General features: G+C 36.4%; 1 long non-coding RNA gene across 1 annotated transcript; it reads right to left on the bottom strand.

Moving 5' to 3' along the window:
- Nucleotides 1–6,685: 6,685 nt before the first annotated feature.
- On the bottom strand, nt 6,686–10,870 carry LOC111095297. The gene is made up of 4 exons (XR_005357314.1): nt 9,973–10,870; nt 9,434–9,586; nt 8,375–8,448; nt 6,686–6,798 (listed from the first exon to the last, which is right to left on the bottom strand). It is a non-coding gene; the product is annotated as an uncharacterized LOC111095297 (long non-coding RNA).
- Nucleotides 10,871–17,976: the final 7,106 nt, after the last annotated feature.

Here is a 17,976-nt window from a genome sequence, read left to right as displayed (position 1 = left end):
ATGTTTCTTAGGTATAATTGGTATGCTTGTTTTAGAAGTCTTTGATATCAGTGGAAGAATTTTTTTCTCCCTTTTATATATATTACTATTATATGTATATAATAACACTCAATACTAATATCTGAATAGAGATTCAAAATTCATATTAATAAAAATGTGTTCACAGACACTGATTATATTCCCTATAAGCATAGTTGAATTTGCATTTATTATATAAAATGCAAATTTATCATGTCACCCAAGACTGAGCTAGATTCTTTAACATACTTTATCTCATTTTGTCTTATTTCCCACATTTTGCAGAAGAAAAACAAAATATGAAGCTTCATGTAGTTAAATATACAAGTTCACAATGCCAGAAAATTATAGACCAGTAAAGCCAGCACTAAATTGCTGTTTTTATTAAGCCCACCAGTATTGAAAAAATAATAATAATGATATTTATTAAAAAATTACTGTGAAATTATATGTGTACAGGACTCTATAGGCCTTATTTCACTTAAACCTCACACACTAGGACATAAATACTAGAATTACTCCCACTCTGTAGGTAAAGAAATGAAAATTCATTGACTCACTAAGCTAGAATCTATTCAGGTAGTGGGTTCCACAGTACATGCAGCTAACCATCATGCTGTGCTGCCTCTGAACATCTCATTTAAAACATGATAGAAGCAGGGGCACCTCAGTGGCTCAGTCAGTTAAGCCTTGTCTCTTGATTTTAGCTCAGTCATAATCTCAGGATTGTGAGATTGAGCCCTATGTTGGGCTCTGCACTGGGTGTGGAACCTGCTTAAGATTCTCTCCCTCCCTCTACCTCTGCCCCTTCCCCCTAAAAATTAAAAAAAGAAAAAATGTTAATGAAAAATAAAAAACCAGGATGGAAGCATTCTGTAGAACTTGGTCATTCCTTAACTATTTTGCAGTACATTGCATGCTGTATTCATTGTAGCAGTCACAAAACCACACTTCAACCATACAGTCTATCTTTCAGAAGCTCATACACAACATGAATTCAAATCTCATTTTTGGCTTCACATACTTTTCCTTTGAAAGTGGAAATAATAGTAGGGTCAAAGAGAGGTAAGTAAAACAAAGAACCAGCACTGAGCCATGATAAAATGAAGATTGTGAAAGGATGCACAAATCTCAACACACTTATAAAAATGCTGTTACAGATGTTTATTTGGAATTTAAACTTCAAAGTCCTAATTGAAATTCCTAACTTATTTCCTAAAACCCAGCCTGCTCCAAGTCTTTGCAGAGCTAAGAAGAGTTTGAACAAAGCCAAAGACTCTTGCCTTATTGTTTTAAATGTTTTTATTTAAGTGCATTACACCAACAGAAAAGTAAGTAAATCACAAATATGCATCATGATACATTTTTGCAAACATCTATATCAAGAAACAGTGTTACTGACATTGGAGAAGTCAATGTCATCTCGTTTGCATTCACTGCCCTTAACAAATAAATATTATCTTGCCTTCCAATAATGTTTGGTTTTGTAAGATGTACTTTATATAAAGAAGATTATTTACTATTTTCAAAATTATGTTTGTGATTCCATATCACTGTATTTCATTGTAGAATGGTCACTCTTGTTGTATAGTATCCATTGTGTGATATACAATTATGTATTTATTTATTCTACTATTGGTGGGTATTTGGGTAGTTTTTAGCTAGAGGCTAATGCAAATAGTACTGCCCCTGGACTCTACTGACAGCATCTTTTGATAAATAAAAGATCTTAATTTTTACATAGTACAATTTTTTATCATATTTTTACTTTTATTGTAAATGTTTTATATATACTATTTAGGAAATATAATCTATCCCCATGGGGAATATTCTCCTCTTTCTCCAAGTTTTATTATTTTACTTTTGCATATATATATAGCAATCCATACAGAATTAACTTGTCAATGGGATGAAATAAGAGTCATTATATATTTTTTTTCAGGCAGCCCAGGTGCCTCAGCGGTTTGGCGCCTGCCTTTGGCCAAGGGAGTGATTCTGGAGTCCCTAGATCGAGTCCCATGTCAGGCTCCCTGCATGGAGCCTGCTTCTCCCTCTGCCTGTGTTTCTGCCTCTCTTTCCCTCTGTGTGTCTCTCATGAATAAATAAATAAAATCTTAAAAAAAAAAAAAGATATATTTTTTTCCATGGGGATATCCAATTGATCAAGCCCTATTAAAAAAAAAAAAAAAACTATCTTTCCTTACTGCACTGTGATAGTGCATATGCCATAAATTGATCAACACTATGTAGATAGAAACTTTGACTTCTTTTTCCGATTTTTAAAAAAATATACTTATTTGAGAGTGAGAGACAGACACTGAGCAGAAGGAGAGGCATAGCAGAGGAGAGAGAATCCTCAAGCAGACTGTCTGCTGGGTGTGGAGCCTGACTCAGGACTGGATCCCAGAAGAGGTTTCAGGATTCCAGAAGTCAGAGGCTTAACCAGCTGAGCCACCCAAGTTATCTGGGACCTTTCACTTCTAAAAAACTAAATTCTAAGTTTCTCTTTCTACAAAAAAAATAAAAAGGAAAGGAATATGGGGATCTGCAGGGGATGAGTGGGAAGGCAAATAGCAAATTAATTGCCCTCAATGTCTACATAAGGTTAATAAATTGAGAATGTTTTATGTAAAAATCTGAATTTTCAGATTCTTTTTCAAAATTAGATCTAAAAACATTGAACAAAAATTTCTATGTAGCACCAATTGGCTGGAGATGGATAATGGATAAGCCCTTCTAATTGAATATGGTTTCCATGGAGGCATAGTTGCCTTCATTCCCTTTTATATATATATATATATATATATTTTTTTTTTTTTTACCTTACCCTCTACCCATATTTCTGATGCCAAAGACAATGGTAGAGAATTTCTCTATGGCTTTTTAGCACATTTATCATCATTGAAAGATGGGAGTACTTGTGGATTTCAGCCCAATACAAATAGCTTTCCGGGCTCATTGACAGATAGTAGAGTGGAGGGGATTCTCCTTTGATAACTAAAGGAAATTAGATGGTTTGCATAAGCTAAATGCAATAGGCTTGGGCTTAGTCCCAGCAGTCAAGTCATCCATCCAGGTGGAAATCCCATCCTCTTATTTGTCTTTTGACATATGTGTTCTAGGCTCCCTACATAATACAAATAAACTACTACTTTATATTATCCGAATATCCTAAATTAAAAGAAATGTCTGCCTCATTTTAATGCAAATTAACATTATTACAATGTATTTGTGTAAGGGGTGTTTTCAAAAAGTTGTTTTCCTTACCCAAATCCCTCTCTACCAAATATTTGCATACTAAAACAGTTTGTGTTAAGTGGGCAAAAGAGTTGAATATACATTTCATCAAAGAGTATATATTAATGGATCATAAGCACATAAAAAGATGCTTAACAGGGAATGTAAATTGGTATAACCACTATGGAAAAGAGTATGGAGGTTCCTCAAAAAATTAAAAATAACATATGACCAAGTAACTCCACTATTGAGTATTTACTCAATAAAATAGTAATACTAATTCAAAAAGGTAAATGCACCCCGATGTTTATTGCAGCACAACTTATAATAGCCACAATGTGGAAGCAACTTGTGTCCACTAATAGATGAATGAATAAAGATGTGGTGTATATACACACAATGGAATACTGTCAGCCATAAAAAGAATGAAATATTCTCATTTGTGACTATATAGATATACCTAGAGGGTATTATGCTAAGTAAAATATATCATACAGAGAAAGAAAAACACCATGTGATTCTACTTACATGTAGAATCTAAAAAAATAAAGTAAGTAAACAAAAATAAACAGACTCTTAAATACAGAGAACTGGTGGCTGCCAGAAGGAAGTGAGTGGGGTTTGGGTGAAACAGGTGAAGGGAATTAAACAAATTCTAGCTTAAAATAAATGAGTCATAGAAATGAAATATCCAGTATAGGGTTTACAGTTAATAATATTGCAATAACATTGCATGATGACAGATGGTGACTATACTTATTGTGGTGAGCATTGAGTAATGTATAGAATTGTTGAATCACTTTATTGTACATCTGAAACTAATATAATACTGTATATCAATGGCACTTCAATAATCTTTTTAAAATATGTTTATCATTAATATTTAGAAAAATGCAAGGAAAAGCCACAATAACACTTTATACTCACTATAATGGTGATCATCAAAAAGAGATACTACACTATAACTCATCATAAGTAGCACTTATGATAATCAGCTTATAACAAAAAAATCCCTCTTGTGAACAATGCATTCAAAATTCAACATAATAGTATTATCTCCAAGTCTTTCTATGTCCCCCTGTGACCATCACCAATGGTAAGTCTTTTAAAGAAAGGGACTATGTCCCATTTATATCTCTATATCCACTACTGAGTATGTTGGTTCATATTGTATAATCCATAACTGTTTGCTAAACTAAATGAAAAATATGTTGCTAAACGTGAATTTGTTAACTGAAATATTTATTTCTTTTTTAACTAAGTTTTGCTTTCTGATATAATAAATGCTTGAACATTATAAAGCCAATAATTAAAAATCTATTATTCATCATCTAGTTGAAACTATGAATATTCAGTGCATTTACATCTTAATTCATATGTACGATGTAGACTCCACTGTGCACTTCCTAATTCTTTTTCAGTAAGCTCAAGTCTCATTGATAATTTTGGGGATTTAGACCTATCAGGCAACAAGCAATCAACTGAAGTCCATTTTCAAAATAATCTCACCATTGTACCTCTCAGGACATGTAATTGCTCCTACACAGCAATAGTGCCCAGGTAGAACAGATCTATCTATTTGGATCTATACACTTTTGATTATTTTAGTTGCTAAGGCCAAGTCATCAAGTGCAATAGGTACTTGAGAGGTTCCCAAGGCAGCAGGCTCAGCATGATCATCTTTACTTACAAGACTGACTCCTTCTGATTTTCTATACCTTCTGTGTAAATCCATTCCACCACCACCACCACCACCACCACCACCCCTGCCGACCTTGCAAGCTTTCCAAGTTGGGACTAGTTGTACTACATATTGTTTCTCCTCTGATAACCACTGACTTCATTTCCATATGGCTTTTCTCATGACAATATCATCAACATGAACAATATCATATCACTTACATGAAAAAGAGACTGCTATAAAAAGGCAACTGAGGTCATAGTAATTCATTTCAGACTTTGTCAGGCTCTTCCTATACTTGCCTATTCTTAAATTTGATGTGTGGTTTAGGATTTATAGTTGTAAGTATGAAAACATAATCTTCCTTCCTTTTAATGTAAAGCTGTGAGTCAACCATGCAGATTTTCCCTCCATATACATGACCATGGCACTTTGCACTTAGACTCCCCAAGATCCATATTCTTGTGATTGTTATTTCTGGGAGTTTGAACTAAATATGATTTTTAAATAAATAAATATTTTTAAAAAATTTAAGAGAGATAGATCAGGAGGGGGAAAGGGCAGAGGGAGGGGGACAAGCAGACTCCCTGCTGAGCAGGAAGCCCTTCTGGGCTCCATCCCAGGACTCCAGGATCATGACCTGAGCTGAAGGCAGATGTTTAACTGACTGAGCCACCCAGGCGCCCCTAAACATGATTATTTGTCATATTAAATGAGTATCCATACGTTTCACATTATTTGTATGACACCATGATTTCCTACTCCAGTTAAAGATCCTATCATGTTTGATAGGATAATATAATGTGCTTGCTTATAGTTAACAATACCACTAATTCTAGGTTTCAAGGTAGATTTGATTTTCCATTTCTTAGGGGAAAAGAAAGAAAAGAATCTTTGGCTATATTATTTAATTTTTGTTGCTATATATCTTGATCAGCCAATTTGACAGTAGAAATCTAAGCCCCAGGGGTGGGAGGGGGGGTGGACTTGGGAAATCAAGGACTGAAATAAAGAGAGTCCTAAACTGTTTTCCATAATAATTTAAAAATTAAGTTTAAGCTTATTTAGGGAATCCATTGCCACCAGCATCAGTGTTCCCAGATTCACATCTGAGAGCTGGAGGAGCAAGAGTCCCTGACAAAGCAATGAGAGGCAAAAGCTTTATTGAGCCAAAAGACTCCCACACGGGGGGGTGGGGGTGGGGGAGGGGGGCTTTGGAGAGCAGCAGTGGCATTCTCTAGGGGTATTAGGAGTCTTTTCTGGGCAGAGAGCAGAGTTCACGGGTCCTCAGTGAGAGTTTCCCATTGGTCAGTTTCGGGACTTTGTTTATAAGGCTGTGGCACCAAGGACCCAGTGGGCATAGTGCTACATCCTGGCTTCCTGTTATTTGGGGCCAGTGCTTAGCCATGCACACGGTCTATTTTCAACTTCTTTGTCTCCTTTATGCCCCTTGGTGGTTTCTTTCTTCAATCGGCTGTTTGTCGGGTTTTAGGAATGGAACCGTTTGACCTGCAGATGTTTCCTGCAGATGTTGGTGCAACCTTGCTCAAGCCCAGTTCCCTGACTACCTGTTAACTCCTAAGACCATGAGAAAGGAAATAGGAGCAAAAGATACAGTGACTTGGAGAAAGCCTGCGGCTGAGTGAAACAGCCTGGTAAGAGAGGAATACCTGATGGTGAGACCAAGGAATTGAAATGGAAGGTGGCATTAGAACCTAACACAGGAATTCCCAGAAATCATAAATAAGAGTCCAAGGCATTTTATTTATAAATTGAAATAAAATGTTAGCGTAGAGCCGTTATTTTCTTCTCCAAGTGTTTCCGCGTGGAGAAGTGTCAGCCCGTCTAGCTTCTCTCCTCACCTTGATGAAGAAGTGAGGAATGTTACATGAATCTGGGAGAAGAAACTCAAGAAGCTCAACTCAGCTCACACTCCATTTTTTTTTAATCTGCCAGCCTGCTGAGAGGATTCGTGGAGAGGCTGCCTTTCCAATCACACGGACAACTTAGCCAGACAGGCCAGGAGACACCTGGTGCTACCTATTAGCTTAACTGGCCTCACTCAGAGTGAGGGATTAGCATGCTAATCTACCTTCATCCTCCAATAGCATTCTTATCCACAATAAGGTGATATTTTGGCATTCCTCTCTGTCTCACATTTCAGTCTTTTAATTGCTTCTGAATTCAAGTAGGAAAGAAGAAATTATTTATTAAATCCCTCAAGCCTCACAAGTTTAATTGTCATGAACTTTGAAAAGTAGATGAAAGTTAGATTTTCAGGACCTGGCTCCTACCTCTCCAAAAAAAGAAAAGAAATCTCCAGAAAGCAAAGTTTCTGGTGTCCTGTATATGGTTGTAGTGAAGAAGGACCACTCTATTTTATTTATTTTTTAAGATTTTATTTAGTTGTCAGAGAGAGAGAGAGAGAGAGAGAATTAGGGAGCACAAGCAGGTGGAGCAGTACAGGGAGAGGGAGAAGTAAGCTCTCCACTGAACAGGGAGCCTGACATGGGGCTCCATCCAATACCTAGGATCATGACCTGAGCAAAAGGCAGAAAACTTAACTGACTGAGCTACCTAGGTGCCCCAAGGACCACTCTCATTTTAGTAAATGAGGAAGATTTTTTTTTAGGTTTTATTTATTTATTCATGAGAGACACATAGAGATAGAAAGAGAGAGAGAAAGAGAGGCAGAGACACAAGCAGAGGGAGAAGCAGGCACCATGCAGGGAGCCCAATGTAGGAATTGATGCCGGGACTCCAGGATCATGCCCTGAGTTGAAGGCAGGTGCTAAACCACTGAGCCACCCAGGGATCCTGGAAGGGTTATTTTTTACTTTGACTTTGGAGGGTCACTGGATATTTATACAAAAGAACTGAAATGATGATCTTGAAGAGATATTTACATTCCTGTGTTTACTGCAGCATTATTCAAAATATCCAAGATGTGAAAATAACCTAAATGCCTATCAATAGTTGAATGGATAAAGGAAATGTGGTATATACATGCAATAGAATATTATTCAGCCTTTAAAAAGAAGGACATCCTGCTGTATACAACAATATGGATGAATCTGGAAGGCGTTATGCTAAGTGAAATAAGCCAGACACAGAAGGACAAATACTACAGTATTCTACTTAGATGAGGTGTCTAAAATAGTCAAACTCTTAGATGCAGGAAATACGATGGTAGTTACCAGTGATTGGGAGAAGGGAAATGGGGAGTAGATGCTAAACAAGTATGAAGTTTCAATTATGCAAATAAGCATGTCCTAGAGAAGGCCTTACAACAATGGCTTATCGTTAACAATACTATACTGTACACTAATAATTTGTTAAGAGGATAGATCTCATGTTATCTGTTCTTACCATTAAAAAACAGAGGGGAAAATGGGGTAGAAATAAATGTATACTAGCTAAAATTAAGAATATTCAAACCTGAGAAAAATCATGTCTTGAGGAACAAATGTCAGGGATATTAGTCTCCACTGGTTCCTGAGGGCACACGGCTTCTGAAACACAAAAAAAAAAAAAAAGAAAAAAAAAATCCTCAGTAGATGAAGCAGCTGGTGATAACCTCTAGCTGTCATAGAGTCATAGATAAGCAGACTAGGGGAGTCTTCCCTACAAAGCAGATTCCATAGGTCTGAGTGGCCCCATTACTACAATCACTGAAGCCAACAACTTACATGAGAAAATGAAGATTCTGTTGGGACAGAAGCCAACACTCAATTCATTACTGGGGCCCCTGAACCACAGGTTCATGAGTAATGACAATTAGGAGACTTTGGATATGTGCCATTAAAAAGAATGGCACCTTGAACAAGACCTGATGAATGGAGGCCCCTCTACTACACATCTCAGAAGTTATGAGAAGAGAGAACATTTTAGCTACCATTGATGAGAGAGATAAGACAGCAAGCATAGGTGGATTTCCATCTAGATATGGTAATAGTGTACTGACCTCTTATTGGGGGATTTCTCCAAAATGAATTTAACTCTTCTGGTTATATACTCCAGATGACTAACTTACACTGATTAAAATCCTAGTGAGGCTTATTAAAGAAAAAAGTTACATTGACCCTGGTTAAAACAGTAAGGAACACTGTATTCAGGGCTTTTGCAAAAGGTGTCAAGACAATTTCAGTAAGGGCCAGAGATAGTGCTTAAATCTAAACAAGGCAAAGACAAATGTGGATTCATAATGAAAGAGCAGAGTGATATGGTTAGTGGGTAGAAAATTACTAAGAGGAAACTTCAGAGGAAGGTCTGCCTGACAAGACAGACCAGAGTAATGAGTTATCAAGGCGGGGGGATGAGGAACTGATCAGATAGGAAAGGTGGAAGATTGTCTCTAAACTGACTTGGCAAGATTCTTTCTGCAACCAGAACTAGCAGGTTGAAGACAGGACAGGGTCTATTCAAGAAGGGCTTAGAGGAACCTAATTAAATTTTAGTCAAGGAGAGAGTATTTGTCAGGCAGAAATTTCTCCCCACCTTTCTTTCCTTAGCACCATTCTCAGCAGGACAGAATATGTTCCTGAGACAGAATCTGGAGATTGGCGTATTTTACATAGTTGGTAGGTGTGAGTCTTGAGTTGTGAACATTTGCTGTGTTCTCTTAGTTCTTTATACTTTACAAAACATGGCCTGCCAGAAAATAAGAAAATGCATGCACACACGCAATCGTAGGGGTATGTCAAAGGGACACAGGAGCCAACTGAAAGAAGGCAGTAACCAAAGCTGAAACAATTTAAACAACAACATAATGTAGTATTGAATTACAGCTCAAAGTATATAATAGATATCCATGAGTTCATACTGATATAAATCCATGATTAAAGAAATCAATGATTGAATAAATAATGGACACATCTCCCATATAGAAAAATTCCAAATAATTTATGTATTTCCCAATCAAGTAGAAGGAACATAATTCCCCATCCCTTAAGTGTGACCTACCCACACTGGCTCCCTTTCAAAGAGTATACAAAATAGAAAGGAGGAAGAAAGTCAAGAAACCTGACAAACACTACCTGGACCAGAGGATCGAGGCTACCAGCAACATTGATAAGTCATACTCATAGAATGTATTCCTGATAGGATAAGGAGTTTAGAACTCTACCTTTGTGATCCTCCTCCCTAAAATTCACAATGTCTGTTTTATCATGATAAAAAATAAAAATCACACAGAACCCAGTTGAGAGAAATTCTACAAAATACCTGACTAGTATAATTCAAAACTGTCAAGGTCATCAAAACAAGGAAAATCTGAGAAAATGGTACATATTCCTCTAAAGGAGCCTAAGGAGACATGATGACTAAACATAATGAGGCAGCCTGGATGGGATTCTGACCCAGAAAAGGGATATTAGATTAAAACTAAGGCATCTTTCCCATCCTCTGATAGTTACTCTGGTGCAACAACACCTCTTACTTAAAGCTCCTGACCCTAGCATGTATCTACCGGCTGCACCTGTATCCCTACCATGCTCCAGCCTCAGAGCACTGAGTTACAATCCTGGGGCTGCCCATGGGAAGGCTGCCTCTCTGTTCCTTCAGCACCTATGCAGTCTCCAGTGCCTAGGATTGGCCTGGAGAGTCTCCTGAAACAGGTGCTGGAAGGATTCCCACAGTGCAAGTGCAGCAGGGCTTGTGGGGACTGGCGGGAACAAGGCAGCCAAGATATCTTCTTCAGGAAGCTCTGTCAGAGCTTATCCCTACTGCTCGTGGTTCAGGTCCAGAGGCTCCCGTAGCAGTTGTGCACGTGAAGAAGGGCCTCAAACTAGAATCAAGAGTTTCACATTTGTTCACCCCAACATTTTTCCCAGTTAAACATTTGGAAGAAGTCTTCATCACAGAAAGTTTTTAAGGCAGTGACACTACTTTGTATAATTACTATAAGGGCGGATACTCGTCATTGACATTTATTTAGATCCACTGAATATACAGCACCAAGAAAGAACCCTAATGCAGACTATGGACTCGGAGTGATTATGATGTCATTATAGATTCATTAGTTGTCACAAATACCTCTCTGCTGGGGGATGTTAATTAATGGGTGAGGCTATGCACGTGTCGGGAGAGGAGATACATAGGAAATGTCTATCTTCTCGATTTCACTATGAATTTAAAACTGCTCTAAAACAGGAGTCTATTAAAAATAATAAATAAAGGGAAAAAATAAAAGGATTTCACAAGGCTCCTTAAACAAGGTTCCCCACAGTGGGTCTCTGCAAGGTCTGTTACTTTCAAGCCAAATGCCCTATTTTAAAGCAAATATTTTGCAATCAGATTGCAAAATGATGGAGCCTCCTTTAGAACACTGCATTCTGACTCCAGCCTCTGTATTACTCGTGGAAAGGCTTATTTTTTATTTCCTCCTGTCAGACCTCATATTCTTTTGTATTTCACCATATACCTTGATAGCTTATTAAACCCACCCCAGAAGTGTTAATTTCCCTCTTAAGAGGGCAAATATTTATATTCCATTTTTTCCAGTACAAAGAAAAATTTAAAAAATCAGGTAAGTCTCTGTAAATGACATTCTTCCTTTCCCTCACTCACTATTTGATCCTTATCCAAGTTGTGAGGGCTTGGCTCTAAGCATAAATTTTTATCTTAAGCCTATACACTTATTTCTAATAAGTGCCACTTACTCTGCCATAGCCCTTATCTAATTGGCTATCATCTTTTACTTGGATAATTTATAGCCTCCAAACTGGGCTCTTCAGTTTTTCTTACTAGACGCAGGATATTTAACAGCCCAAAGCAACAGTATCAAAATAATGTTGAAGTGTTGAATTAAGAAGACTTTCCAGAAGCTGATGGTTGATCTGCACTTTTAAGGAGCAGTAGAATTTGGTCAAGTAGAAAATGGATGGAAAGTATTCCAAGAAAACAAAGTATGGAAAATATTCACAGGTAACATGGCATAATAAGTTAACAGTGGCCCAGTGGGGTTTCAAGGACTGAGAAGATGGTGACTCACCTGGGATTCTTAGAAAAGTATTATAAATAACGCAGACATTTGGTCCAAATATGAAAATACAATATTTTGAAGTTCATTTTACCCTAGTTGGCATATTTCTTTCCATAATGTTGGGAAATAATAGAAAATGTCAATTTAAATAAGGTTGTAGTTATTTAGAAATGTAAGTTTCCTTACTTAGGTTTACTTTCTATTTCTGCATACCAAAATGTACAACCACTTCTTCTTCTCTTGATGAATTGTTGGTCCTTCAAAAGACAGATGAAATTTACATACCTGAAAAACAAGCAACCGTTGATTTATTATATACTAGCTTTTGAGAAGGGAATATTCACCTTGATTTTAGCACTTTCTTTGTAGTAAGTGTCACTTCAGAACATTAATTTGATGTCATGGTGGTAGAGATGGGGAAAAGAAAAGGGATCTTAACTTTTTAAGCAGAAAATATCCTCATAGGGATGCCTAGGTAGCTCAGTCCATTGAGTGTCCAGATCTTGGTTTGGGCTCAAGTCACAATCTCATGGGACATGGGGTCAAGCCCTGAGCTGGGTTCCAGGCTCAGTGGAGAAATTGCTTTAGGATTCTCTCCCTCTGTCCCTCCCTCACCACACACTTTCAAATAGATAAATAAATCTTTAAAAAAAAGAAAATATTTTCCTAAATAATATATGATATCAAAAGAGCATCAGAATCTATGACTATTGCTAGAGTTCTTTATACATTTGAAGTGTAAGTGCATAGAAGTGAAAAGTCTTTCTAAACCTGTAGCTCCCAATTATGGAGGATTTTACCCATCAGGAAACACTTGGCATGTCAAGAAGCATTCATAATCATCCAAGACATGGTAGCGGCATATACTGGGTAGGAGACAGAGATGCTGATAAACATACTGACATGTACAGGGCAGTCCCTCACAATATGACTTATGCAGCCCACAAAATCAGTAGTTGCATTTGAGAAGCTCTGTTCTAGACCAAATCTCTCGTTTTACAGAAGATTAATCCAATGCTCAGGGAGAGAACACATAAAGACCTCAGTTTCACAGCTGGAGAGAAGTGGGACTCCCACCTGCCTCCTGTGCACAATAGGTTATGCCATACATTCAAACTATTGGACCCAAACTGCCAGAAAGGCATGATTCTTCCATGAATCCAAGGATCTAGCAACATGATCGCTAATTTCCTTTTATGGAGATGTTAAATCTCATTGCTTTCCCTCTGTGGAAGAAAAAGAAATACCAAGCAAGTGGTCTAATTTCAGGAGAAAGGAATAGCCAAGAGTTTTCTTAAATTAAGTTTCTTGCAGGAAACCAAAGAACTCTGAGAATATGGAGTTTTCTTCTGAGATATAAATAGAACTCATATGAGCCTTGGAGAATTTGAATCACCCACTCTTTGGCACCTAAAATTTCATTTGGCCTAGCAGCATCTGTAGCGTATTAAAAAGAAAAAAAAAACTATTCAGATTATATCACTCCCCTGCTTAAATCTCACCAATAGCTTCTCACTGCAATCCCAATAAATCTATGACTCTTACCAGTGTTACAAGACTGCTCTTCTCACCATTCTGACCTTATCTTTTACTTCTCTCCTCTTTGTCTCTGCCTCAAGACTTTGAAGTTATTCTTCTCCGCAAAGGAAATGTTATTTCCCCCCAGAGAATTCTTATTTAGATTCTTCTCATCATTCCTTCAGGCCTTGGAAAAAAGTTAGCTCTTCAGAAAAGAAGGTCTTCCTATTTAAAGAAAGTCACCCCTATAATTACTTTTGGTCACCTCTTTATTTGCTTCATAAGACTAAGAAAATCTAGGATTGTTTATGTATTGTTTATTTACTGAATTTCTTCCTGCTAGAATATAATTTCCAGGAAGGCAGGACTGTCTACACCTGTCTTGTTTGGTGCTATATCCAGAGCACCTTCAATAGCCTATGGCACTCAGTAAAACGCAACACATTTGTTAAATGTATGAATGAATGAAGTCAATGACAACAGTGAGAAAAGAGGAAGAGATTTTAGTGTGGGATCTCTGGAGGAAAGAAAAAAAATGGGAGAGGGGCACGTAACAAGTTCTACTTCTAGAAATAAGAATGATCAAATGAAGGGGTAAGAATGACTTCATCAGGAGAGACAACACTAAGGAATCAGTCCTGAAATAACAGTCTAAACCAAGTATGATCTAAATTTTAGTTAAAAAAAAAAAAACAGAATATACTAATAAGGATAGGGGAAATATTGTTTAAGGATACAAACTTGCAACTAGTAGGTAAGTAAGTCCTGGAGATCTAATGCATAGCATAGTGAATCCAGACAATATTTTATTATCATCACCAAACTTGCTAAGAGACTGTGTTTTAATTGTTTCCACCACAAAAAACAAATGACAGTGATGTGACATGATAGAGGTGCTATCACTGCAATGGCAATCAGGTCACATTATACATGTGTATCAAATCAACATGTTGTACGCCTAAAATTTAGACAATATAAAAATAAAAAGAAAATGACAACAGTCTCTTCATTATTTTAAGATTTCCTATCCCTCTGTAACTCTGATTTTGCCACTTTCCATCTCCCAATCACCTGGGTTCCTCCTCTGTATACTTCATAGATAACACAATCTTATATAATTGTTGTTAGGATTAAATTGAATCTTAATTACAAGGGTATTATCACAAAGCCTAGCATCTAGAGTTTAATAATTATCATTACTGTCAGTAGGTGATAGGGTTTATTAATGGTTCATTGCTATCTGCTTTAATTTAATTACTATCAGTAACAAAAGCACACAAGAAAACAAATTTAAGAAACCCAGAAAGAACTGTTGTGTGGATGTTTTAAGAACAGCAGCATGGGGAGAAATTAGGGACTGGTACATTCTTCCAAGCAGAGCCCCAGTGGAATATAATACAGATGGAAGAATTGGTGATGGCAGCAGGTAAGCAATTCCCCGGGGTCTGTAGGAGGATGACGGAAGTGTAGCACAATGAACCCCTGGAGGTTGTGGAGATAAAAAAGGAGTGGAGATATTGAATTTGAGAAACTTTCCAGGGAAAGCAATAACCGGAATTTGGAGCTAGTTCTATATTTGAAACAGAAAAAATGAAGGTGAAAAAAGAAGGTAAAGCTAAAAATATTGCAAAGGTTTAAAATATAAAAGTAGTCCCATCTTTCTAATTCTTTCTTGAAGTTTCCAATTTTTTCAACATATTTACACCTCCGGAGCACATGTGGTTTTTTCTCTCTTTGTATCTGTTTCATTTTCTTCTTCCTATTCCTTCTCCCTTCCCTCTGTCCCTTTCTATTTCTAGGTCGTTTTCATTCCTCGTCTTTTTGACATTTTATGTTCTCAGATGGTTTCCATGGGGAATTACTAAAGTGAGAGCCACATTTCCTTTATAGAGGCACTTCTAACATGAGCTTCATGGCTACTTATGATTAAAATAATTAATCTTCATTTGCTTCAAAACAGTCATGAGGCTGTGTTTCTCACAATGTTGTAAACAACTTAAAGTAAAAGCATGTGGTATTGCTTTCCATCTCCCAGTGTGGAGTATCATGTCTGCCTGGCATATTTCTAGCATTTAATAAATGAAAATGTTAAAATGAGTAAGTTTTATTTATCTGTTTTCAAAATGGCATCTAATAAAGGACCCAAAACAAAATTTTGGAAGAAGAAACTATGGACATAATGAAATGAAAGCAAATGTATTCAATGGAATTCCTCTAAAGAATATCTTGTGGAAAAAAAAAAAAAAAAAAAGATAGAAACCCAAAGGAACTTTAACTGCGATCTCAACCAATCCTAGGAGGGAAGTGAGAAGGAAATGAAGGGCAGGAGGGAGAATTGGTAGGAGTTGGGGTGGAGAAAACAATTTTGTGACCTACCTATGCAATGTATCCTCTTTCTTTGATCTTCCAAATCTCCAGTATAATGAGCTGATGAAATGCCCAGGTGGAAGCCAGGAAAGAGCTAACAGGTGGAAGGTCTAACTGACATTTGCATTATCTATTCTTGAAGGCAAATAAACAATGAAATCGCAACCAAACACTTTGGAAATAAAAGATGCAAATCAAAATCAGAATAAGATAATATTTTTCTAATTAATTAAAATTTAAAACTATTGTTATTGATTGATCTTTATAAAGTATAGAGAGATAACAGTCTCATATAATGGTAGTAGAAATAAATATTGCTATTCTTTTGGAAAATAAGCAGACAAAACATATTTTGTAATGCTTGCTTTGAATATGTAAGTTCGTTGACCAGAAAAAGTACTTTTGGAAATCTACGTAATTGAAAGTTAATAAAACATAATCTTTCCACCTAAAATTTTAAAAATTGAAACTACCTAAATGTTTAACTTTATAAATATCAATATATTGGGTGCATTCATTGATTTTATACAGGCATCACGAATGATGTAAGAATACACTTATCATGATGACCACTGAGTAATACATAGAATTATTGAATCACCCTTTTTTTTTTAAGATTTTATTTATTCATGTCTCTACACAGAAAGAGAGAAAGAGAGGCAGAGACACCGGCAGAGGGAGAAGCAGGCTCCATGCAGGGAGCTTGATGTTAGACTCGATCCCGGGACTCCGCCCTGGGCTGAAGGCAGGTGCTAAACCGCTGAGCCACCCAGGGATCCCCTGAATCACTCTTTTAGACACCTGAAACTAATATATACTGGATTTTAACTACATTAGAATTGTGAAATCACTTAAAACCTTGAAAAAGGTTTCTAATAACAAACTGCATATTATTTAAATGTACAAAAAAGATTAAAAATTATATATTGATTTTGAGCCCATATACATGTACCTAAAAATATGTACATATTTCTGTTCTTTCTAAATTGTATACAAAGAGCAACAACAGAAAACAAGGATATAAAACTTTAAATAGATTCACTTCTCGCTGCCATCAGTTTATCCAATTGTTAAAAAGTGAGTGATGGCCCTAATAAGTGGAGAGCACAACTAATGTCCACATCTTGATTTCCAATAGGAGGAACCATGGTTCCTTGGAGAAATGACTGACTGAGGACGAGAGCTGAGTTAACAAAGTGAGTCTGGTACATATTTCAGTGCTGGAAATTAAAGAAATGCTAAAAAAATTTTAAATAAAAAAAATAAAAATATACATTTATGGGGGTATAAGAAAAGAACAGAAGGGCTAACTGAAAGCTGACTAAATAGTCAAAGCTGGAACAATTTGAGAAACATAATAAATATCCATGAATTTATACTGATACAAATATGTGATCATACAAGTACATGAGAGAGAGAGTAGATCAAGCTCCCTTGCAGAAGAATTCCAAATAACTTATATAGATATTCAGCCCTCAAAGCCTGGACCTTAAGTATGAGCTGTGCACAGTGACTTCTTTCCAGAGAATTCAATATGGGAAGAAGGGAAAAAAGGCTGACTTTCTAGCGAAGAGTATTGATAAAGGTTACCCTTATAGGTAATTATGATCAAATATATTAACGGTGAAAAGTCCTGGTGATAGCATATATCTTTGTATGATGGGATGAAAATGTTACCTTTCCTTTATGGTGTTCCCATCAAAAAACCATAACCCCAGTCTAATGAGGAGAAAAACATCAGATAAATTACAATAGAGGAGCATCCTAAAAAATATCTGACCAATACTACAAAAAACTATCAAGGTCACAAAAAATAAGGAAAGTAAATGCGATTTGGTATCTCGGACAGACCCTGAAACAGAAAAAGAACATTAGATAAAAATTAAAGCAACTTAAACTGTATACCTTAGATAATAATGTATTAATTATAACATATCAATGTTGGCTTGTTATTTTTTTAAATTACTGTATTAAGATGTTAATAATGGAAGAAACTGTATGCTATTGCATTCTATACACCAATAATGAAGCAGCAGAAAGAGAAATCAAGAAATCAATCCCATTTACAATTGCATCAAAAATAATAAGATACCTGGGAATAAACCTAACCAAAGAGGTAAAAGATCTATAATACTCTGAAAACTATAAAACACTGATGAAAGAAATTGAAGAG

The sequence above is a fragment of the Canis lupus genome, chromosome 3, assembly GCF_011100685.1.
Source record: "Canis lupus familiaris isolate Mischka breed German Shepherd chromosome 3, alternate assembly UU_Cfam_GSD_1.0, whole genome shotgun sequence".
NCBI classification, from domain to species: Eukaryota; Metazoa; Chordata; class Mammalia; order Carnivora; family Canidae; genus Canis; species Canis lupus.
This window is presented reverse-complemented; position numbering and strand designations above follow the sequence as displayed.